A 26,927-nucleotide genomic window follows, 5' to 3' on the forward strand; every position below is an offset into this window, starting at 1 on the left:
ACATTCTACCAAACAATTATAGAATATACATTCTATTCATCAGGACAAGGAACATTCTCCAAGATAGACCATACGACAGGCCACAAAATGAGTCTCATTAAGTTTAAGAAAATTAAAATTATATCAAGTACTCTCTCAGACCACAGTAGAATAAAATTGGACATCATTTCCAAAAGAAACCCTCAAAGACATGCAAATACATGAAAATTAAATGGCCTGTTCCTGAATAATTTTTGGGTCAACAATGAAATCAAGATAGAAATTTAAAAACTATTTGAACTGAATAATAGTGACACAACTTATCAAAACCTCTAGGATACATGAAAAGCAGTGCTAACAGGAAAGTTAATATCATTAAATGCCTACATCAACAAGTCTGAAAGAGCACAAATAGACAATCTAAGGTCACACTTCACAGAAGTGGAGAAACAAGAGCAAGCCAAGCCCAAACCCAGCATAAGAAAACAAAGAATGACAATCAGAGCAGAACTAAATGAAATTAAAAACATACAAAAGATAAATGAATCAAAAAGCTAGTTCTTTGAAAAAAATAAATAAAATGTATAGACTATAATCAAGATTAACCAGGAAAAGAGAGAAGATCCAAATAGGCTCAAATAGAAATGAAATGGGAGCCATCACTACTGATACTACAGAAATACAAAATATTATTCAAGGATACTACAAACACCTTCACATGTAAAAACTAGAAAACCTAGAGGAGATGGATAAATTCCTGGAAATATATAACCCTTATAGATTAAACCAGGAAGATATAGAATCTCTGAACAGACCAATAACAAGCAGTGAGATTGAAATGGTAATTCAAAAATTACCAACAACCAAAAAAAGGCCAGGGCTAGAGTCACAGCTGAATTCTATCAGTCATTTAAAAAAGAATTGGTACCAATCCTACTGACACTATTCCACAAGATAAAGAGGAAATCCTCCCTAAATCATTCTATGAAGCTAGTATCACCCTAATACCAAAACTAGGGAATGACATAACAAGCGAAGAAAACTAGGCTGGGTGTGGTGGCTTCCGCCTGTAATCTCAGCACTTTGGGAGGCTGAGGTCGGTGGATCATGAGGTCAGGTATTCAAGACCAGCCTGGCCAACATAGTGCAACCCCGTCTCCACTGAAGTACAAACAAAATCTGCTGGGCATGGTAGCAGGTGCCTGTAGTCCCAGCTACTTGGGAGGCTGAGGCAGGAGAATCACTTGAACCAGGGAGGTGGAGGTTGCAGTGAGCCGAGATCATGCCACTGCACTCCAGCCTGGGTGACATAGTAAGACTCTGTCTCCAAAAAAAAGGAAAAAAAGAAAAGAAAAAAGAAAACTACAGACCAATACCCCTGATGAACATAGATGCAAAAGTCCTCAACAAAATACTAGAAAACTGAATCCAACAGCATATCAAGAAAGATAATCCACCATGATCAAGTGTGTTTCATACCAGGGATGCAGGCATGGTTTAACGTATGTAAGTGAATAATTGTCATAGACTGCATAAACAGAAGTAAAAATAAAAATTACACCGTTATCTCAATAGACACAGAAAAAGTATTTGACAATATCCAGCATTCCTACATGATTAAAACCCTCAGCAAACTTGGCACAGAAGGGACATACCTTAACATAATAAAAGTCATCTATGACAAACCCACAGCCAACATTATACTGAATGGGGAAAAGTTGAAAGCATTGCCCCTAAAAACTGGAACAATACAAGGATGCCCACTCTCACTACTTCTATTCAACATACTGCTGGGAGTCCTAGCCAGAGCAATTATAGAAGTGAAAGAAATAAAGGGCATCCAAATTGGTAAAGAGGAAGTCAAACTCACCGTTTTGCTGATGATATGATTGCATACCTAGACAATCCTAAAGACTCATCCAAAAAATTCCTAGACCTAGTAAACAAACTCAGCAAAGTTTCTGAATACAAAATTAACATACACAAATCAGTAGCTCTGCTATACACCAACAGCAACAAAGCTGAGAATCAAATCAAGAGCTCAGTCTCTTCCACAATAGATACCAAAAAAAAAAAAAAAACTTAGGAATATACTTAACCAAGGATGTGAAGAACTGCTATGTGAAAAACTACAAAACACTACTGAAAGAAGTCATAGACAACACAAACAAATGGAAACACTCATGGATGGGTAGAATCAGTATTGTGAAAATGACCATACTGCCAAAAGCAATCTACAAATTCAATGTAATTCTCATCAAGACACCACCATCATTTTTCACAGAACTAAAAAATCATCCTAAAATTCAAATGGGACCAAAAAAGAACGCACATATAAGCAAGACTAAGGAAAAAGAACAAATCTGGAGACAACACATTGCCTGACCTCAATATACTATAAGGCCACAGTCACCCAAACAGCATGGTTCTGGTATAAAAATAGGCACATAGATCAGTGGAACAGAATAGAGAACCCAGAAATACTTACAGCCAACTGATCTTTGACAAAGCAAACAAAAACAAAGTGGGGAAAGAACACCCTATTCAACAAAAGGTGCTGGGATAATTGGCAAGCCAACTGTAGAAGAAAAAAACTGGATCCTCATCTCTCATCTTACACAAAAATCAACTCAAAATTGATCGAAGACTTAAATATAAGACCTGAAACCATAAAGATTCCAGAAGATAACATCAGAAAAATCCTTTTAGACATTGGCTTAGGCAAAGACTTCATGACCACGAATCCAAAAGCAAATGCAACAAAACCAAAGATAAACAGATGAAACTTAATTAAGCTAAAAAGCTCTCCCACAGCAAAAGAAATAATCAGCAGAGTTAATAGATGACCCACAGAGTCGGAGAAAACGCTCACAATCTATAAATCCAACAAAAGGCTGATATCCAGAAGCTACAAAGAACTCAAATCAGCAAGAAAGGACAAACAATCCCATCAAAAAGTAGGTTAAGGACATGAACAGACAATTCTCAAAAGAAGATATACAAATGACCTATGAGGATATGAAAAAATGCTCAACGTCACTAATTACCAGGGAATGCAAATCAAAACCATGATGCAATACCACCTCATGCCTACAAGAATTCCCATAATCAAAAAAAAATAAATAAAAAAATAGATGTTGGCATGGATGCGGTGAAAAGGGAACACTTTCAAACTGTAGGTGGGAATGTAAACTAGTACAACCACTATGAATAACAGTGTGGAGATTGCTTAAAAAAACTAAAAGTAGATCTACAATTTGACATAGCAATCTCACTCTTGGGTATCTACCCACAGGAAAATAAGTCATGACGCAAAAAAGATACTTGCATAGGCATGTTTATAGCAGCACGATTTATAATTGCAAACATGAAACTAGCCCAAATCCCCATCAAACAATGAGTGAATAAAGAAAATGTGGTACATGCATACCATGGAATATGACTCAGCCATCAAAAAAAGAATGAAATAATGGCATTCACAGCAACCTGGATAGAATTGGAGACTATTATTCAAGTGAAGTGATGCAGGGATCAAAAACCAAACATCACATGTTCTCACTTATATGTGGGAGCTAAGCTATGGGGATGCAAAGGCATAAGAATGACACATTGGACTTTGGGGACTCAGGGGAAAGGGTGCAGGGTGGCGAGGGATAAAAGACTACACACTGTAGTCTTTTAGCAGTCTTTGTAGCAGTGTAGACTGCTTGTGTGATGGATGCACCAAAATCTCAGAAATCACCAGTAACAAACATATTCACATAACCATACACCACCTGTTCCCCCAAAAACCTATTGAAACAATTTAAAAATTTGAAAATAAAAAGTTATATACAAAAACAACAACAACAACAACAACAACAACAACAAAAAACCAGTGCTATAAGCTCTAGACAGCCCAATAAGGCAAGAAAAGGAAATGAAAGGTATACCAATTGGGAAAAAAAAGATAAAACTGACTTTATTTGCAGATAACAAAATTGCCTCCATAAAAGATACCAATGAATCACCAAAAAACTTCTAGAATTAGTAAGTTCAATATCACAAGAGATGAAATAAACATACAAATATCAATGAAATTTCAATATACTAGTACAAGCACATGGACACAAAAATTAAAAACATAATATCAATTACAATCATTTAAAAATTAAATACTTAGTTGTAACAAAAATGTAGACTATATGCTAACAATTACACTGCATTGATGAAAGCTATTATAGTCTAAATAAATGGAGAGACTTACCACGTTCATGCATTGTAAGACTTAATATAAAAAAGATATTCTTTCTAAATTGATATACAAGTTTTAGGCAATTCACATATAAATGACAGAAATATTTTTGTAGAAATAGACAAAATTAAAAATTTATGTGGAAAAATAGAAGAACAAGAATAGCTAAAACAACTGTGAAAAAAGATAAAGTGAGAAAAATCAGTGTATCCGATTTAAAGATTTCCTATATCATTATAACAAATGAAAGATTATGTGACATTGGCAGAAAGATAGACACACAGACCAGGGGAACAGAATAAAAACCCATAAATAGAACCACAAAAATATGTACAACTTATTTTTGACAAATCCACGAATACAATTCAAGGGAGAAAAGGTCGCTTTTCAAAAAATGATGCTTTAGCAATTGGCTATTCAGAGACACAAAAAATCAAATCTTTGCCTAAGCCTCACATCTCATACAAAAATTAACTCAAAATAGCCTACAAACAAATATAAAACTTTAAGATGAAAACACAGGATAAAATCTTTGGGATCTAGGAGAGCAAAGAGTTCTTAAACTCTTTTAAAAACAGAAGCATGATCTCTCTAATAAACTGGACTTTATAAACATGAAAAGCTTTTTCCCTAAAAAAGAACCAGTTAAGATAAAATGACAAGCTACAGGCTAGGAGAAAATATTTGCAAACCACATATTTGACAAAGGATTAGAATAGTCTAGAGTATATAAAGAATTCTCAAAACTCAACAATTTTTAAGAAATTGTTAGAATATGGGCAAAAGACATGAAGTTATATTTACTGAATATATACAGACGGAAAATACACTAAAAGATGTTCAATATCACTGGCCATTAGGGGAATGCAAATTAAAATTATAATTTGATACCAATACACACTACTAGAGTAACTACAATGAAAAATAATGACAAAAACAAATGCTTGCCAGGCAATGGAGAAATACATAAATTGCTGGTAAGAATGTAAAATAGTACAGTCCCTCTGGAAAACAGTTTGGCAGTTTGTTTAAAAACTAAGCAAGTGATATCACACAACCAAGCAAGTGCACTCTTAGGCATTTATCCCAGAGAAATGACAACTTATGTTCACATAAAAACCTAGACACAGATATTTATATCAGCTTTATTTCTAATAGCCCCAAACTGCAAACAACCCAGATGTCCTTCAATGGAGAATTAAACGATGGTACATCTATGCCATGGAATAATGTTTAGCAATAAAACAGAACAAATTACTGATACATGTAGTAATCTGGATTAATCTTTGGAAAATTATGCTGAGTGGGGGAAAAAGCCCATCCCAAAAGTTTAAATATTATATGATTCTTGAATCATATAAGATTTTTATAACATTTTTGAAGTGGAAAATGATGGAAATTGACAACAGATTAGTGTTTGCTAGTGGTTAACAAAGGATTAGGTGTGGGAAACAGGTAGATGTGGCTATAAAAGGGAAACAGGGGCCGGGTGCGGTGGTTCACACCTGTAACCCCAGCACTTTGGGAGGCCAAGGCGGGCAGATCACCTGAGGCCAAGAGTTCGAGATGAGCCTGGCCAACATGGTGAAATCCTATCTCTACTAAAAATGCAAAAATTATCTGGGCATAGTTGCAGGTACCTGTAATCCCAGCTACTCGGGAGGCTGAGGCAGGAGAATCGCTTGAACCCGGGAGGTGGAGGTTGCAGTGAGTCGAGATCACGCCACTGCACTTCAGCCTGGGCAACAGAGTGAGACTCTGTCTCAAAACAAAACAAAACAAGCCTTTAAAAGGATGCTTTTTCTTTTTTCCTAATTTTGTGGGGGAAAACTTTTTTAAACACCTGAAAATCTAATACTTAAATTATTTGAGAGATAATCTTATTTTATGATTTATGCAAGGATAAAGGGCTTCTCAAAGCAACAAAACACTGTGACACTATGCTATTAGGTAACTGTCCCAAAACACCTCTTTCATTTTGATCTTCATTATCTGTTGTTTTCTCACTTTTAACATCTCAGTGAAAAATATTTATCTGGACCCATTTGCCTGCTCATATGGAGATTTTAGGAAGAAAAAGATTTTTTAAAAAGTCTAAGTCAATTCAGTATGATATCTTCAATCCCCAAACACCATCTTCTTTAGAAAGCTTATTAGCTTATTATTTTTCATGAAAGCTGAAAGCACATTACGGAGCAATCTATTGTCAGCTAAGAATTTCCACCAGATTTTGACTTCGGATGCCTAAGAGTTACCATAGTTACTAATTAACTCCTGTGTTCTGAATGCATTAGACTCCATAGCAGAGACACTGTTTACATTATGTAAAGTACTTTTGTTCTAAATAAATTAAGAGAACATGCTAGATGCATTAAATCTTATTGCAAAATACCATCAACTCATCTTTCATTAAATTCTTTATTGAAGATTTTGAATCTAAGCCCCAGAATTAACATAGATTTAACTTCTACCTTTGACTAGCTTAGCCTAAAATATTGCCTGTCTTTTTTGTTTTTAAAATGTCAAATTGTCATAACCACAATTTATGCTTTTCCGAATCCAGAGTCACATTCCTAGATAATCAAATATCAATATAATTACTATTAATATTTAAATGTAAGTTATATTTTCTAAATTATTTTATTGAAACTATTTTAAAACCTATATGAAAACTATTATAATAGTACATTTTTCTAAAAGGCAACTTGTAGTTTCTTGTCGTATAGTGTTTAAGACAATATGAAACAAAGCTTGCATTTTTTCTAATCTTTTTCTAATATATTGAATTTTCATGTCAATTTATCTGAAATCATAAAATTAATTTGTTTTTTGAATTTTACCTGTGTAGAAATTTGAAATATTCATATAGTATAAAAATAGTTGCCAGAAATAAAAATAGAATTTGAATGTTTTTATCCATATAAGTTATTCCAGTTTAACCTAAGAAAAAATCTTAGATAAACAAATAACTGTGGACGATGAAATAATTTTACAACAATTTTTGCCCACATCTTCTCCAGATTTGGTTAATAAATTGTCCAAATAATCGTGTATTTTTATCACATGGATGTAATGTAAATCAGCAAAAAATAAAAATGAATTCATATTTTAGGTTCCTGATATGTATCTTGTAAAATAAGTTTTACCACCGTCTCTGAGTAATATAAATTTCACATGCTTAGATTAAGACAAACAACAAGAGACATTTACTAGACAGAAACAACTGTGGACCTCTTCACCTAGATGTCTCTAGTGACTTAGAGACACCTCACATCCACACAATCACCACTCATTATCTTTGCCATTACACCTGTTCCTCTTGTGGTGTTCCCTTATCAATCTATTGGACTTAGCTTACCCGTTCCAGCCAGAAACTAAAACATCTTCTATCTAACCACTTCTCTCACACAGAGACACACACATACAGATATACACATGCACACACACCAGAGATACACGTGCACACACAGAGACACACAGAAATACACATGAAGACAAAACACAGATACAAACACATAGAGCTACAGAGCCTGGCACACGTACACAATACAGATACACAGAATTACAAACACACATATACACAGATATACATATATGGAGCTACAGACACAGACATACATAGACACACACAGAGATACACGGAGCTACAGAGATACAGACACATAGATACAGATACACACGTACACATACATACACACATGCAGAGCTACAGGCACTCACATACCACACAGAGCTATATACACGCACATACACAGCTTCACACATGCACAGACACAAAGATACACACAAAGCTGCACACACACACACACACACACACACACAGATACACAGATACACATGCACACACCTGTCACAAATGCCTTAAAGCTTTTTACGTCACTTCTCTCCATTTCCTGCTCTCACTGTCATAGCTCAGGCTTTCTTCTCTCTCTCATTCAAGTGAGATGACTTCCTAACTGTTCTCCTTACCTTCAGGTTTGTTCTTCATAAACTTATTCTTCGTATTACTGTTTGATCTTTTCTAAGCCAAGAAAAAATACATCCCATATTACTTCTCTGCTTAACATCCTTCCATGAGGCCATTATCCTAAGCAAACTAACCCAGGAACAGAAAACCAAATACCACATGCTCTTACTTATAAATGGGAACTAAACACTGAGTGCTCACGGACACAAAGAATGGAACAACAGACCCTGGGGCCTACTTGAGGGTAGAGGGTGGGAGGAGGGTGAGGATCAAAAAACCACACACTGGGTGCTATGATTACCTGGGTGATGAAATAATCTGTATACCAAATCCCCATGACGTGCAATTTACCAATGTAACAAACGTGCACATGCACCCTTGAACCTAAAATAATTATTTTTTTCAAGACCCCTCTGTTCATTAGCACATTCATGACTGCAATGCTTACCCAGGCCTGTCCTGGTCTACATGTACACCTGCTGGGCATACAATGAACCAGACACTAGTGGACCTTCCTTGTCCTCAGACATGTTAAGTTCGTTCCTACAGAGCCTCCCTCCATGCCTGTTCTCCCTTTGCTGCAGCCCTTACACACAAGTCCACCGCTCTAGGCCCCCAGCAACCAGCACGCATGCCAAGTAAGAGTCAGGTGATTGATAAGATTTTTATGATGACTCCAAGAAGAAAAACACACAGTCAAATGGAGATGACAGAGATGAAAACAGGTAAGTGGTATCACATGCTTCAAAAAGAGGCATAAATTAAGTGATGTAGGCGTTTAAAAGAAAAAGTAGGGAATAACCCAAAGGAGCTTCTTTCCAAAGCCATGGGTAATTGTAATGCCTCGAGGTCTTAGGAAAGCCTCAGAAGAATCTCTGATCAGTAAGACTGAAAACCTTGTAATAAAACAAATGGCCCTTTATCCTCTAATGTCTCTACGCCATCCCTTTCCACTGTCCTCCATTCAACCAAGAATCCATGCAATCTCATTCATACGCCCCAAAGCCAAAGCTTTCTCCTGATCTCACTTTGCACACACCAGCTGGTTTCCCAGCCTCTGTTCCTCACCCCTTATGTAGCCAGAGATTCTCTTTTTCCCATCAAGACTCAGTTTGAATGTCAGCTCTCTATTGAAGACTTCTCTGGTCGCTACCTGTATGTACCCAAACCACATGCCACTGAAAAAACACTAGGCCACTTCTTCTGTACTCTGTTTTACATATAAAATTAGCTTTTCAAATACATAGTGAGATTCAAAGTTAGTGAAGTTATGAGGAGACAGGGACTCTCACACACTGCTTGTGGGAGTATACATTGGTATGATCTCACTGGAAGACAATTTGGCAATGTCTCCTACAAAATCAACGTGCTTATTGGTTTTGCTCCTTCCTCTTGAATTCTTAAAAGCATGATCAGTGAGATCACACACACACACACACACGGATGTTATTTCAGCACCACTAATATTAAAAATTGGAAATAACCCAAATAACTATACAAAAATATTTAAATAAATTACAATAAAATCGGGGGACCAGAAGCCAGAGAATGCTTAATTGCATGGAGGAAATATTAACATGATATTAAATAAAACAGAATATAAAACTGAATTTTTTAAATATTAAAATATGCATATTAAAAAGTGAAATAAAATATATCAAAATACTATAATGGTTATCTCTGAATAACAAGGTTGTGGATAAATTGTATTTTTTCTCTTGCTATACTGTCCAATGACTATTAGATTTAATAATAAAAGATGGCATAGTATATTTTAAAATAAATGTATTGAATCAGTAGATTGCTTGGCTGAACAAATTCATTCATTCATCTATCCATTTATGTATTGTTGAAAAAGATCATTCAAGTGGTTTTGTGCAGACATAACCTTAGCTGCACCTTGTTTCTTCCCCAAATCACTGAAATGAACAGTGCCAGAGACTTCAATTCAGGCTTTCAGCCAGAGAAAGATCATCTCCAGATAGAATGCTTTCAGAAATTAGACACACAGTAATACAGAAATGTGAGCTCTCATAAATGAATGCACATCGCATAGACTTTGAAAGCTTGCCCTACCATAGAAGTGGCATTGTTACTGCTAATGACCTTCAAAAAACAAGATATTCACTATATCCAGGTCATGCTGACATTTTACTTATTACTGGAAAATCATTTTCAAAGAGCCACTGGAAATCATAGAAAAACTTTAATAACATCTATGTAGAACCAATTCTCCTTAGCTCTTATTAATCTTTTTTCTATTTTACCTTGTTTATTATTCTTAGGGACATTGTGAGATTGAGGTTGGTATGTTTACAGCACAGAAGAGGATGCTACAAAGTCCCTTGAGAGCATATCTTGTGTAAGAAATTTTTCCATTTGATATCTGGAGCTCTTAAGCTGTAAAATTAGTATAATATCCTATTCCCTTACCCTATTGATAGGCGAATCATAAAGATTACTGAATTATAAAAATGAATGAGATATAGGGAAGATTTGTCACATAATTCCTTGTAAGAATTTTACAGATAACCATGTTATAATCATTATGCTAGAAAAAGAAGAAAAGGTAGCATTGTCAGCCTCATATAGAGCATGACTTCTGTGGAGTTTCCAGAAGCTATTAATCTGAGAACATATTTTTTAAAGTTCTGAACTTTTAGTCACTTGGATGCAAAGAGGTTTCAAGAACTATCACTGCTTTGAATGGAACTGTAGTTTCTTTTTCCTTGAGGCCATCAGCAACTGCCTATATCCATACCCTGGATACAGAGATCCTGAAGAAAAGCTGCCAAAGATGTGCACAGAAGAATTTGTCGCTAAAAAGCAGCAGAGCCGTCAACTGCTTTCAGTGACAGCTCCATTATCACACTGATGGATTGTAAAAGGAGACAAAAGGAGCAAGAAAGAAAAATCTCTCATTCCTTTACTGGCTGAGCAACTTCTAAACAGAATTCTTTAGTAAGCTTACCAAGAGGCAAAATAATAACTTTCTAAGTCTTGATGTCACTTATAAAGAAACTGAAATCTCTACATTTTTCAGCATTTTCTCATTTAATGACACGAATTTTTTTTTTATTGCTGTAGACCTTATTTTCTTTTGTTAGTTGTCATTTTTGTAGGTGAAGCACTGATCTGCAGCGACTAAGGAAAAAAAATTCACACAATTCTTGTCTGTCTGTGACCAACAAGTCTCATAAATCTTCACACCAATTTCCAGACTAAAGGAGTCTGTTTCCCAAAGATTCATTTTCCTGTAATGAAGCCTCAAGTCAGCTTCTGTGAAGGAACATAGACCAGAGGAGGAAGAGCATGACTTATTTCTTCGTAGTTGTATGGTGCCTCTGAAGATGCCTGCCCAAAGCTTTGGTAAAGCTGAAATGCACACTATCCCTAGGGTTCCTGACCTTGAGGAATGGGTCGAAAGAGTCAAGAGAGAAACATAATAGTCATAACTGAAGACTACAACTTTTGCTTGCTGTGTGACTTACAGTTGTTCACTCACCTTCTCTGTTCGTATCTCATGTATAAAATAAAAGAGATGGTCTTGCTTCATGTTTTCCAAACTCAATAAGGAGAGAGTGTCAAAGAGCAAATTCCAATTCCTGAATCCCACTGAGTTCTTTCAGAATAGTAAATCTCCACGTACTGGAAAAAGTATTATGAAAAGCAGGATGGCAGCCCTGCAGTCCGCTGGTTCCAAAGGAAGAAACATGCGGTTTTCTTTTTTTGAGAATGTTCTGAGAACTGACACTTTAACCAGAGATAAGCAAAGGTGAAGTCAAAGGATTTTAATTTTATTAATCACAAATGAGACATCAGCAAAGCTGCAGGTTGGAGAGGAGCAAAAGAGAGCAAACGCTGGCCTTGTCACTTCAAAATTCCAAAGTTCTTTATGTGGGAAAAGAGAATCTTACTGGAAACTTTGAGCTTTAAGAGGTTTTTTAATTGAAGAAAATATTTATCTACGGGCAAAAACTTGCTTCCTTTACTATTCCCCCCCACACACACACACCATACACTCCACCTTAAACAGGCACTTTCCCATACATATGGTACATCTCATATTTCATTCTAGGGATACCCACTATGTGACAGTTAAAAATGTGTTCAGGGGGCCAGGAGTGGCAGCTCACACCTGTAATCTCAACACTTTAGGAGGTCGAGGTGGGAAGGTCACTTAGTTCAGGAGCTCGAGAGCCAGTCTGGACAACATGGTGAGAACCTGTCTCTAAATATAAATACAGATATATATATATGTGTGTGTGTGTGTGTGTGTGTGTGTGTGTCTGGACATATAAATATATATATGTTCAGGATCACAGTCATGTGTAGATCAGAGATGACAATCTCTAAAACTTGTCTAATTTTTCCTATTACAGCATCCATGGCAGACACTACTAAACAGTCAGAGAAAGCATGATCAGCCATCTACTGTCAAGGGTCCAAATTGGTACCAAGTTGAAACTCATTTTCAATCCCTGTTATAAAGAAAAGAGCCCTGGCTTTTAGGCCAGAGGACCTGATTTCTAATGCTGACTGTATAATGCTTTGGCCAGTCTATCAATTCCCCAGGCCTCCTTGGCGTTTCTGGTGAAAAAGACATTTTAACTAGGTACCCTCCGAGGCTACAATCAGCTTAGTGATTTGTGATTCTAATACACACAGATGGTTTTGTAATTGCCCTACTAGAAAATCCATTTCCACTAATATGTTTGTTAACATTAATGTATGATATTAGACAACTACAGTTTCAGGTTTTTGGCCCACATAACACCACTGTCACTACAAAAAGAACCCTTTCAGACAAGCCAATATATTAAAATTCATTAGCCATTTATGACCCATCCCATCGGCATGAGTTAATCAGATTCTTTCTAATTGAAGAACAAATCTACACTTCTTTTGTACATTCTCTTTATTTTTTTACTAATGACCTATGTAATTCGATCAATTATTTTAGCTACAGCATCAGAAATTACTATGTATTTCTAGAAATCCTAGTCATCGGGAGATTTCTTTCAGAAGATTCTGGAATCTTTACGTTCTAATGACTATCCCCATCTTCCATAATTTTGTACTTATTCCCACTTCTCTGAAAGTATTAGTAACTGGCAGAAAAAGAAATAGTAGAGCCCATCTCCAATAGCACACAGGATTAGATTTTGGTATTTCAGCGGTACAGTATTTCATTATTAGTACTGTTCTTTATCTCCATGGATAAACTAAAAACAAATCCTATTTTTTTATTACATAAGAGAAAAAAATAAAATATAGCACACTGAAGAAAAAACAATTTTAGATTTAAAGGAGTGTCGGTTTCAGGAAAAAATATAAGAAAAACACCTGTGATTACCAATTCAACCCTAAAAAGAGTAATGAATTAATCTAGAAGATTAAATCATGGACATGGTTACTCAGTCTCACCTTCAGTAGGAAATCAGTCTAGAAATAAGGAAATCATATTCCTTGTCATATGATATTGGACAAGTTGTTTCACCACTGAAGCCTACTGCATGCATTTCAAAACGATGAGGATCTTGTCACCTAATCTATAAAGGTCTGTAAGAGAGTATGAAGATATGTAACCTCATATTTATTATTATATAATCATATAATTGCACATTAAGTTTATCTCTTTCTCAGTCTGGGTAAAGTAGATGATTTTACAACTTAGATATTTATGATCTGAAACACTCCACCCCTTTATGTCATGTGAAATAATTGATTTGTTCTATTATGTGTAAATAGTGAAAAATTATAATTGTATCAGTTTCTTATGGCTGCCATAGCAGACTTTATGGTTACAACAAATAATCTATTCCCTCACAGTTCTGGAGTGCAAAAGTCTGAAATTAAGGTTTCAGTAGGGTTATCTCTTTCTTGGAGGTTCAGAAACAGAATCTGTCTCATACTTCTCTCCTAGCGCCTGTTTTGGCAATCTTTGGTATTCCTTGGCTTACAGCAGCATTCTCCAATTCCTATTTCTGTTATTACATGGCATTGTTTCTGTGTGTCTGTAGATCTGTCTTTTATTATTTTTTTATGTCTACAGTAACAATTTTTTTTTTTTTTTTTTGAGACAGTCTTACTCTGTCGGCCAGGCTGGAGTAGCAGTGGCATGATCTCGGCTCACTGCAACCTCTGTCCCCCAGGCTCAAGCAATTCTCCTGCCTCAGCTTCCTGAGTAGCTGGGATTATAGGCGTGTGCCACCATGCCCATCTAATTTTTGTATTTTTAGTAGAGACGAGGGTGTCACCATATTGGCTAGGCTGGTCTCAAACTCCTGACCTCAGATAATCCACCCGCCTCGGCCACCCAAAGTGCTGGGATTACAGGCCTGAGCCACCCTGTCTGGCCAACAAAAATCTTATATTCAGATTAGAGAGCTAACCTGAGTTGATACAGCTAATAATTGGGGAAGCCTGGACTCAAGCCCAAACCTGTATTACTGCAAAATTTGTATTTTTAACCCCCAGTAGAAACAGCTTTGTACTTATCTAGTCATTGACAATTTCCAGCGTAGCCAAAGGAAAGAGAATAGAGTATACTGAAAATAGAAGGTAATGGCAATTTAACCATTTTAACTTTAACTTGTCTAGCAATTCTTTTGCAATAATGTGGATTCAATTAAAATATACTCAAATTGCTTCCATTCTGAAATATTAAAACCAGAAAATGGGATATGGGTTACTACGGATATGAGGAGTAAAACTTACATTTGCAAGCAAACGTCATGGAAGCTACTAGTCCAAGAACAGACTTTAAGCTCCATGAGTACCAGAGACTATGTCTAGGTAGTATATCACCATAGCTTCAGGTTCTGACACTGTATCACCAGGTCTTCCACATACCACGTAAATAGCTAACATTCCAAGAGATCTCATTGGGGGCCGGATACTGTAATAAATGCTTTTTTAACATTATTTCATCTCTATGTGAATGCTGTGAGGTCTATTATCTCCATTTATGCATTAGGAAACAGACTTAGAAAAAGGAAAGTCACATCCAAGGTAGTAAAGTTTGTGAATGGTTCTACAGGAATATCAAACCATAGCTTAATAAATTACTAATCTTCACATTTTGGATAACATAAAAGACAATGCATTTTCACTAGCTGCCCAGACAAACCCCTAGCATCTATGTAATCAACTTCTTCCAGAATAGTTGGAAATCTTGATTATAACAGTAATCATTGACAACTTCATAGTGTCATCATTGAGAGTGACAATGAGTGGAAAGCTAATGGTTTTGGACGTAGACTTTTCTCTTCAGATCCATCAGCCCAGCAGGCAACCCGCGAAGGCCAGATACTATTCACATAAGCATTTTGAATTCTTAAAAGAATTATCAACCTAAAAAATATGACCAAAATTGTAGATTGTGCTTTATTAGAAAGGACACTTTTGAGAGTTATCAAGCAAACAATTAAATTCTTTCAGCTTTACCATGTGCAAGCATATGACTTTCTGAGCAAACTGATTCCTCATATTTGGGAAGCATGCCTTGAGAAGGTTGTTTAAAAACAGAAATACAAGAACAATTGATCACATCAGTAATCCTGATGATTATACAGCAGATGGTAGCCTCTTAACACAGACAGACCAAATAGCATGCCACATGTCCCCCAGATCATCTTAAATGGAGCAGAACTAGCTACCAACAAAGAGAGGCTGTGATGTTCCGCAAGTATGATCAGAGCAGCATTCATTTCCCACACTTCACATCCAGTCCCTCACCCACACTTCAGCTAGAAAAAAGCCACACCATCTATGCTATGTTTAATGATGAACAAATCCTCTCTATTCCATAGAGCCACTGATTATATACATCCCCTCGATGTATCACTGTATTTGTAGCTAGGAATTACATAATCATAATAAAATGTATTAAGTGCTTACTATGCACTTACTGCATTCCGTGCACACAGTACTTATGTACTGTGCTAAGAGTTTTACATGTATTATCCCATTTAGCCTTCAAAACAATACAGTGATGTTAATACAATTACAATCCCATTTTACAGAAAAGCAAAATGAAAATTTCATTGGTTAAATTACTTGCACAAAATCAAACTCATGCCTCTCTTACACCCTTTCATTTACTCTTAAGCACTACACTCTGCTATATTTGTCAGGCTCTGCTATATTATCTATTACTGAGAAGTAATAGATAATTCTCAGTAATAGATAATTCTGGAGTCAGAGGAGTGGCACAGAGCAAACTCTGCAACCTTGACATCAAACAACTCTTGGATCAGACAGAGCTAGTGACGGGAAACAGTATCCAGCCCAGATGAAGAGACGTAAGTGAAAAGATTGCTTACAGAGGTGTTGGCAGTGTTAACGCATGACAGAAAGAAGGGTGAGGCTTCCCAAGATTACCAACAGAGGAAACCAAGGGAAAAACAGTGTTATTGGGCCAATGAAAACAGAAACCACAGAAGAGTTGTAGCTGTATAATGTCAAGGCACTAGAGCCAGGAGAGAATAGGGACAAAAATCTCTTTCTCTCTCTCTCTCCCGCCACCCTCTTCTGTCTCTCCTCCCTTTTCCAATATTTGCCAGCACTTCTCATTGGCAGACCCAACTGAAAGGCATTCAGGCTAGGCACAGTGGCTTACACCTGTAATCCCAGCACTTTGGGAGGCCAAGAAGGGTGGATCACTTGAGTTCAGGAGTTTAAGACCAGCCTGGCCAACATGGTGAAACCATGTCTCTTCTAAAACTAAAAAAAAAAAAAAAAAAAAAAAATTAGCTGCGCGTGGTAGCAGGCACCTGTTATCCCAACTACTCAGGAGGCCGAGGCACAAGAATCACTTGAACCCGAGAGGTGGAGGTTGCAGTGAGCCGAGGTCAGGCCGCTGCACTCTAGCCTAGGCAATAGAGCGAGATTCAGTCTCAAAAAACAAAAAAAAGAGAGAGAAAGAAAGAAAGGCATTCAGCAAAGGAGCCAAGAGGAGATAGTCTTCAAGCCACAGGGTCAGAGAGACCATGCTCCTACCTCTATGCTGAGATTTGATGTCAAGGTTGGATATCTAAACTAACGTTAATAGATATTGAAAACACTTATTACTTTATAGTTCGTGGCCTTCATACTTTGACCTACTGCTCTACAGTTTCTTTCTCCTTAGATACACTCTTATAATTAACCAGATGTCACAGATTAGCCTTGTTTTATAAAGACCAAAAACCTCTTTGCAGTGGGATGAAACGAAAAACACCTTGAAAATGATACCCTATAGTCATCAAGCTGTGTTCTTCCTGATACCACTTTTCATGAATTCCCTATTTCCAGTGTGGATAGGACAAGCTCATTCATTTTTCCAGTTTCAGAAAACCCAGTAATCTAGGTCTACAAAAATGATACATGGGATATAGTGATATAATCAGAGACAAAAGATGGAGACTATGTGGAAAGAAAGATGTATAAGGACGTATGGGTTGGTGAAGGCTGACAGGCAGAAATTAGTTATGAGCAGGTTCAAGAAAATGATACTTATCAATTATGACATGATCAAGAATGGGTCCCTGGATACTGCTACAGACAGAGATAAGCCATAAGACAGTGACAAAGGAATGGTTTAAGAATCGTTCTACCAAGATTCAAGTCAGTTAATATTTAAATAATGTTCTTGTTTTCAGGCGACTTAAAACTAGTTCAAATCAGTACTTACTCTTTTGCTTAGCATTTCTAACTTTTCAAACTAACAGAAGCAATAAAGCAGTCCCTGGGACAGGTAGTCAATAAAGTAGTGTGTTTGTAGAATATTCTCAACAGTGATAGATTAAGAAAAAAATAATGTCACTATTTCATTCTCTTTTAATCCTGAAAATGACCCTAAGTAAGTTTTCATTGGTAAGCTGAGAAACACTGCGCATTAAGCAACAAAATTGGGTAAATAAACAAAGCAAAGTAAATTGCTATTTGTAATGTTACTTATTTCATTAGTCTAACACCTTTAGGGGAACACTAAGAGCCATGTGTTGAAATTACACATGCCAATTTGGCCATTTTCTATGATCCATTAGCTTTTCTTCAATAGAAAATTAATTATGTTGCCATTCCATAATTCTCTCCTGAAACATTTACGCAGGTGTCAAGAATGCATTTGACACAATTTAGGGCCCCATAATGCCTTTAACTAAAACATTTAGAACAGGGTGCATAAATGGGGAATTGCTACGGACTGAAATGCATATAAATAAATGAAAGTGGCAACTTTCGAGAAACAAAACATTAAACATACTTGGGGGAACTTATAGTATGGCTTTTCCAAAAATTTATTTTTGTTGCTTTTCTTTATTTCTGTATTTAGATTTGCCTTTTTGATATTGAGATATTTTCTGATAGGTCTTTGAAAGAAAACTGAAGACTACAGTGCCAATGCTTTCTCCTGAGGTCCTATAGAAAATCTGCAGCAATGTCATTGATTGCTCCCACGTCACATATTCATGCTTATGTTTTATGAACTGTCTCGGAGTAAAGCACATCAACTCTTAATTTTTAAAATTATCATTCACAATCTCATGTCTTTCCTTTTGTACTTGTATTCTGATATAAAGCCTGTACATTCAAGTCAAGACTGCTAAAGGAAAAAAAAAAACTGAGAAATTTGCTCTCTGCTATAAAAATTAAGTTTGAAATGTAGCATGACTTTCCAACTGCAATTGCTCTGCCATGCATGAGGATTGCCAGAAAAATGCCCCCCAATTTTATTGTTACACTCTCCTCAGATCTTTGTATTGACAAGCCATAAAATATAGTCCAAATCCTCTTTAAAAATGTGAATTTTTTCAACCCAGTATTACTTTAAAAGGCCTTACCTAAAAATTGTGATGTCAGGTATGGAGAGTGTTTTATGTTTTATGAAGCAATGTGATAGGTACTGCCTCATCACATCCTTACAGCAATCTGATGAGACAGAAAAGGCAGGTAGTATGATCCCATTTTGCAGTGTAGAGAGTTGAAGTTTAAAGAGGCTAATGACTTGTTCATTTAGTCAATCAGATTGTGATGGAAAGGATACCAGACATCAACATGAAACATCTAATTTTGGTTTCTTGACTTCCTGGGAGTATGGAGCTTAACTTAGAGGAGTAGAGGACTCCAATCACCCCGGCCTTCTTGGATCATGGAGAAACTCAATAGTCTAGCTCTAGCTATCTCTAGAGCCCTATATAATGATCACCTCTATCTCCTTAGGCAAAGTATAGTAAGGAACTCTTTTGGGACTGTACATCCCAGGAACTCAGCCAGCCATGAAGTCTGCTACTGGTTAATTCCTTTGCTTTTTAAATCCACTTGTGGACTCTAAGGTAGAATTCTAAGTTTTCTAAGTTTTGTCTCTGGTTGGGCCATGGACTTACTATCTTATCCTGGAAAATGAACTTGACTCCCCTTAACTAGCTGCATGCAAATTGGGTGTAATGAGAAAGATCTCTCAGGAATGGCACACAAATTCTTTTATAATTTCTACATTCCATCCATGCAGAGGAAAATGCTATGTAAAATACAAATTAGGACTAGTTTAGATGCCAGAAAAATCTTAAGCAAGCAGGGATATTGAGGTGGAGATATTGATCGATAATGACTTCTTCAAAAAATACGGCATCAAGTATTTATAACATTGGAAAATACATTTCAAAAACTGACACTAGTGTGTAGTCTTTCCACTGGGAATGTAAATGCATAATGATGAAAACAATTCAGAGTTGTGTTGATTTTGTTAAAACACGAAACAGAACTTCAAAACACTCCAGGAAAAAAAAAAATCAGGCAAGATTTCAAAGACTATTTCAACTGACCAAGTAAATGCTTCCTGCTTGCCTTGGCTGATCATTTCGTTTAGTCATTACCATCTCTTCCTATTATCTTCTCCACAAAACAAATTATCTTCTCCACAGAAACAAATTATTTGTCCAGTGCAACAATCTCTACTACATATCAGGTAAAAGTATTTGGTTTCTGTGTGTTTTGTCTCATTCTAGGTGGGCAGTTATTAAAAAAGGCAATCTAATGTGTGAAGAATAGAGTTCACTTACCAATAGGTTCTGAAGGTTTTACAGACTCCCTCCACCAGCAATAGACTGTGGATGATTTTTCTGCAGACCACAGGGTATGATTTATGAATGATGCCTGCAGAAAAGACCAGTGCTGTCCTCCCAATTAATCAAATTCCAAAACACCTTAACAAAAGATGCCCTTCTGGTCATTGGAAGCTCATTAGCTGAACCCCTACTTTTCAAATAGCCTTAAAAGAAACCATATAATGAAAATAATCTATCAGCTAGGAAGTGGTGAGTGCTCTCTCTTAGTGATACAGCAAACCCAGTGGTATGTTTAAATAAAGTCCACTCCAAATTTGCATAATTTGTGAAGGAATTTTAATATATGTTTGTAAAATAAGAAACGGCCTTCCCCTAAAAGGTACTAAAACTAAATAGCTGGTTTCTAGTGACTCCTCCCCTTGTTACCAGTTCTGAGAAGTATTTTTTTCTTTCTCTTTGTTTTAAAAATGAATTTCACTGAGTTGAAACAATGTAGATAGTCTTTTTGGTATACTGTGTTTATCATAATAAAACCCAATCCATACCATTGTTTGGTAAGCTGGGAGCTATCATTCATCAATGAAGACGGAAAAGGAAATGCTACTGAGAAATATTCAGCAGAGCTACCCACACAGCAAACATGAACTCTACCTCCACTTCCCATCTGGTTTAACACTGAATATTTTACTGCATACACACTTTCTTCTTTTGATCTCAAATACAATAAATGGATGAATCATCATGATCTCAAATAACCCAAAGAACACCAGTGGAGAACACAGGGTCTCTTAGTGAGGATTACTAAAGTGCATCCAAAATCAAGAGAGAGAGCTCCAAAATTCTGGATATGGAAGGGAAGACGCATGGTACAAGTAACTTATGTAAGCAGCAGCTCATGGAGGGTTGGCTGTGAAGTGGCAATGAAGGACTGAACAGCAAAGTGAGCATCCTTGAAGACCACAATGATGGACTTCACGAACATTGCAATGATCATGCCCCCGGTTTACTTTTAGCAATGATGTCAGATAAGCTGAAACCTTCACCCCTCCTTCCACAGTGAGTACCTCTGTGAGTAGAGCAACTAAAAGTACCTTTGGAAATCTATAGGAACGAATTGAACCTCAGACTGTTCCTAGGCAATAATCATATCTTTTGTGCTATGTTCTGTTATAACTAAACAATTCCCCACTGGCATCATATTGAGCTAATACGCTCCTTTACCCGTAGGCCACTAAAGCCTTATATTAACCATCCAGTAATGAGACGGCTTTGCCCGCCTACTGTCACAATTATTTTTAATATGTCAGATAAGATGAACCCATTATGATAATGTCTTATCTCAGACTTCCCCCAAATAATTTATAGTGTTTCCAAATATATTATCTCAAAGCCTCCCCACATTCCTTTAGGAAAGATGGGTAGAGTTGCTGCCATTCCCAATTCACATCAAAGTAAATGGGGGTCTTGGCTGATCGGGGCTGATCCAACTATTTTGACAGCATTACCTGAGTCAGTTCAATAGACACAGCATTTAAATTAAGTCGTATCATCCAAATCAGATCTATACGACTGCTGTGGGTAAGTCAAGAGTTCTCAGTCCTGGTGAAGTGACATTTGACAGTGTCATCATCAGTTGTAAAGGATGCTGCAAGATATTTGTTACTCATAAGAATTAAAAGGTAAGAAAGTATAAATGACTTTCTCTTTTCATTAATTGTAGCAGGCTCAAATTTATCTCTTAAATGACCTTGTCACACACCTGATATCTCCCCTACAAGGAAAAGGTTGGTATTAAAGCTGGTCCAAAGGGAATTTACAGAGTATATATATTGAATTATCAATAGCAAATTTCATAGGGGTGAAGACTAGAAAAAATTTTTTAAAAATCTTCAATTCAAACTTGTTAGGCTGGATTTGTCATTTACAGGACTAAAACAGCCTGTTGTTTATGTAAAAATCCCAAACTTTATCATGATTCCTACTGGCTTTGCCACAAGCCAAGATAAAATCCCAGTGATAGCTAGTGATTTACCCAAGGTCATAGAATGACCACAGAGTACACTCCGAGTGAAGGAAATTTCTTCACAGAAGTGTGTTATACACCCAAGTAGTAGAAAAGTATGCTGCTTCTCAGCTCAGGGCCTGGAGCTAAACTGCTTGGACTTAAATCTAATTATTACTTATTAGTTGTATAACTTAAGCATGCTACTTTGCATTTCTGTACCTCAGTTTCCGTATCTGTAAATTGGACTAATAAAATAATCTTTCGTTTTATGGAGGTTAATCAAGTGAACATTTATAAAGTGATATACTATATCTAAGCTGATAGTACACACTCAATAAAGTCAAATAAACGTACTATTATTTCCGAACCTAGTCATTAGAACCACCAAGAACCTTTTTAGACTCTCTTCCTGTCCCACTCATATTTACAAAGTCAGTACATTAGGCGTATCCCAAGAAACTTAATTTATAAAAGCTCTCCAATGAGTTCACGGGTCAACTGAATTTTAGCTCTAACCCTAGTAATTATCTTAGAGTTACAAACTTCTCAGAAACAATTTATAGAAGGAAACAAAAATGTTTGCTTTCATATTACTTCACCAATTTGCATTTATTTAAATATACTCACACATCTAGCAAATCTAATTTATGTTAATCATTCACCACTATTGTTTATTATAATTATTTCCATTTAGCAATAAGAAATTACTTTAAATGAGCATACAATATGTCTTACTGAAGCTTAAACACAGTTGATATGGGTGGGGCGGGGGGAGAACAAAATGCCAGAAGAGAAGCCTACCGTATTAATACCCCCAACAGGAACACCAAATTTTAACAACTATCTGCACACAGAAAAGCACCATTACAAGAACCAAAAATCAAGTAAGCAATTTACAGAAGTGTTTTAACTTCATATCCTTGAAAGGAGCATTGAGGGAGGTCAGAGAGAGAGCCTTGAATCACTGGCACCACCCCTCCCTCTCTGCCCCAGCAACAGCCGCACAGCACGGGGAGTCTGTGCACTTTGGGGAAGGAAAGCACAGTGACTGGGGGACTTTACATTGAACTCACTGCTGCCTCATCATAGCAGACAGTAAAGTTGTGCTGGGCTCAGCCAGTGCCCATGCATGGAGGGAGCACTAGGACCAGGCCTACCCACAGGAAAATCACCATGCCATCATCAGTACTCAAGTTTCTCAGCAAGCCTCGCCAGTGAAGGCTGAAGTGCTTTGGGGCCCGAAATAAACTTGAAAAGCAGTCTGGGCCACAAAGACTGCAATTCCTAGATACCTCCTAGTGTCTGGCTGGGCTCAGAGCCAGAGGACTAGGGTAGCATGTGACCTAGGGAGACACCAGCTGAGGTGGCTAAAGGAGTGATTGTGCCACTCTTTCCCCAACCCCAGGCAGTACTGTTCACAGCAACAAAAGGGTCTTCTTCCTTCTGCTTAAGGGGAAGAGAGCAAAAAGTAGAGGACTTTGTCTTGCATGTTGGATACCAGCTCAGCCATAGTAGGATAGGACATCAGGCAGAATTTTGAGGCCCCCTTTCCAAGCCCTAGCTCCTGGATGACGTTTCTAGACAAAACCTGGTCCAAAAGGGAATCTACAGCCTTGGAGAGAAGAACCCAGTCCTAGCAGGATTCATAGCCTACGGACTAAAGAGCCCTTGGGCCCTGAATACCCAGCACTGATACCCAGGAAATATGCTGGGGGCCTTGGGTTCTGAGATGTGCTGACTACAGGTGTAACCCAGCACATTGCCAACTGTGGTGGCTGTAGTAAAAGACTCTTTCTGTTTGAAAACAGTGGTCAGAAAAGTACAGGGGATTTTGTCTTGCACTTTAGATAACAATTTGGCCACAGTGGGGTAGAGCAACAAGTAGGATTTTGCAGTTACCAAGTCCAGGCCTAGGCTCTTGGTCAGCATATCTGGAACTGCCCTGGGTCAGAGAGGAGCCTACTGCCCTGAAGCCTGAGTCCCAGACCTGGCAGAATTCACCACAGACTGACTGAAGAGCCCTTGGGACTTAAGTGAACATTGGCAGTGGCCTTCCAGAATCACCCTGTGGGACAGTGTTGGGGGTGCCCATGGGGAGGGCTCCTCTGCCTGTGGAAAGGGAAGGAAAGAGTGGTAAGGCTTTCATATTGTAGTTTGAGTTCCAGTTTAGCCACAGTAAACTAGAACATCAGGCAAATTTCTAAGCATTTGTATTTTAATCCCTGACTCCCAGACAACATTCACTGGACCCACTTGGGGCCTGGGGAAACTTGCTGCCCTTAAGGAAAGGATAGAAACCTGGCTGACTTCATCACTTGCTGATTATAGAGCTCTAGGGCCTTGAGTAAAAATAAGTGGTAGTCGGGTAGTGGTTACAGTGCACCTTAGGCAAGACCCAGTGTCATGCTGGCTTCAGATCTGACCCAGCACAGTTCCAATGGTGGTGGCCCACAGGGGTGCTTGCATCAACCCCAGTTCCACGTGACACAACAGAGAGAGAGAGACTGTTTGGCAGAAATTAAGGAAAAAGAACAAGAGTCTTCGTATAGCAATCCAGAGAATTCTTCTGAATTTTATCCAAGATCACCAAGACTGTACCTCTCCAAGCCTACAAAAACTACAGTGTTAATGGGTTTGGGGCCCAAGTCCCCAGGTATTTTGAGTCCAAATACCTTGAAAGCCTCCCAAAAAAGGTCAGGCACAAGCAAACACAGCCTGAGAAGACTACAATAAATATATAACTCTTCAATGCCCAGACATCAATGAACATCTACAAGCATCAACATCATCCAGGAAAACATGGCCTCACCGAAGGAACTAAATAAGGTATCAGAGACCAATACTGGAGAAATAGAAACATGTGAGCTTTCAGACAAAGAATTCAAAATAGTTGCTCTGAGGAAACTCAAGAAAATTCAAGATAACACAAAGAAAGAATTCTATGAGATAAATTTAACAAAAAGTTTAAAATAATTAAAAAGAATCACACAAATTCTAAAATGCAATTGACATACTGAAGAATGCATCAGAGTCCCTCAATAGCAGAATTGACCAAGCAAAAGAAAAAATTAGTGAGCCTGATACAGGCTATGGGAAAATACAGTCAGAGGAGGTAGAAGAAAAAAGAATAAAAAACAACAAAGCACACCTACAAGATCTAGTAAATAGCCTCAAAGGGGCAAATATAAGAGTTAGGGGACTTAAAGGGAAGTTAGAGGAAGAGATGGGGTAGAAAGTTTATTAAAAGTGATAATATTAAGAACTTCCCAAACCTCAACATTCAAGTACAAGAAGGTTATAGAACACTAAGCAGATTTAATCCAAAGAAAACTATTTCAAAGCTTCTAATAATCAAACTCCCAACATCAAGGATAAAGAAAGGATTCTAAAAGCAGCAATAGAAAAGAAACAACTGACATACAATGGAGCTCCAATATGTCTGGCAGCAGACTTTTCAGTGGAAACTTTACAGGGCAGGAAAGAGTGGCATGAGATATTTAAAGTGCTAAAGGGAAAAAACCTTTTACCCTAGAATAGTATATCCAAAGAAACGATCCTTAAAGCATTAAGGAGAAATAAAGACCTTTCCAGACAAACAAAAGCTGAGAGATTTCATCAATACCATATCTATCCTATAAGAAATGCTTAAGGGAGTTCTTCAACCTGAAAGATAAACATGTTAATGAGTCAGAAGAAATCATCTAAAAATACAAAACTCACTGGTACTAGTAAGCACATAGAAAAAGCACAGAATATTATAACACTGTAATTGTGGTTTGTAAACTACTGTTAAATAGAAGGAGTAAATGATAAACCAATCAAAAATAATAACTACAAAATTCTAAAACATAGCCAGTACAATGAGACATGAAGAGAAACAACAAAAAGTTAAAAAGTGGGAGGATGCCGTTAAAATGTAGAGTTTTTATTACTTCTCTTTTTACATGTTTGTTTATGCAGGGTTAAGTTGTTGTTAGTTTAAAATAATGGGTTATAAGATAGTATTTGTAAGCCTCAGGTAACCTTAAATCAAAAAACATACATCAGATACAAAAAAATAAAAAGCAAGAAATTAAATTATACCACCAAAGAAAATCTTTTTTTACTAAAAGGAAGATAGGAAGGAAGGAAAGAAGAGAAGACCACAAAACAACCAAAAAACAAGTAACAAAATGGCAGGAGATTGATTGCTTATCAATAATAGCATTGAAAGTAAATGGACTAAACTCTCCAATCAAAAGACACAGTGGCTGAATGGATGAAAAAACAAGATACCATGACCTGTTTCCTACAAGAAACACACATTACCTATAGAAATACACATAGAATGAAAACAAAGGGAGAAAAAAGATATTTCATGCCAATGAAAAGAAAAAGAGCAGGAGTAGCTATACTTGTATCAGTCAAAATGGATTTCAAGACAAAAACTGTAAGAAGAGACAAAGAAAGTCATTATATAATAGAAAAAGGGCCAATCCAGTAACATGTATGTTTGTAAATATATATGCACCCAACACTGGAGCATCCAGATATATAAAGCAAACAACATCAGAGCTAAAGAGAGAGATAGACCTCAATACAATAATAGCTGGAGACTTCAACACCCCACCTTCAGTGTTGGACAGATCTCCCATACATAAACTCAAAGAAACATGAGACTTAGTCTGAACTATAGAACAAATGGATCTCAAA

Source organism: Chlorocebus sabaeus, chromosome 17 (genome assembly GCF_047675955.1).
Source record: "Chlorocebus sabaeus isolate Y175 chromosome 17, mChlSab1.0.hap1, whole genome shotgun sequence".
Classification (NCBI taxonomy): Eukaryota; Metazoa; Chordata; class Mammalia; order Primates; family Cercopithecidae; genus Chlorocebus; species Chlorocebus sabaeus.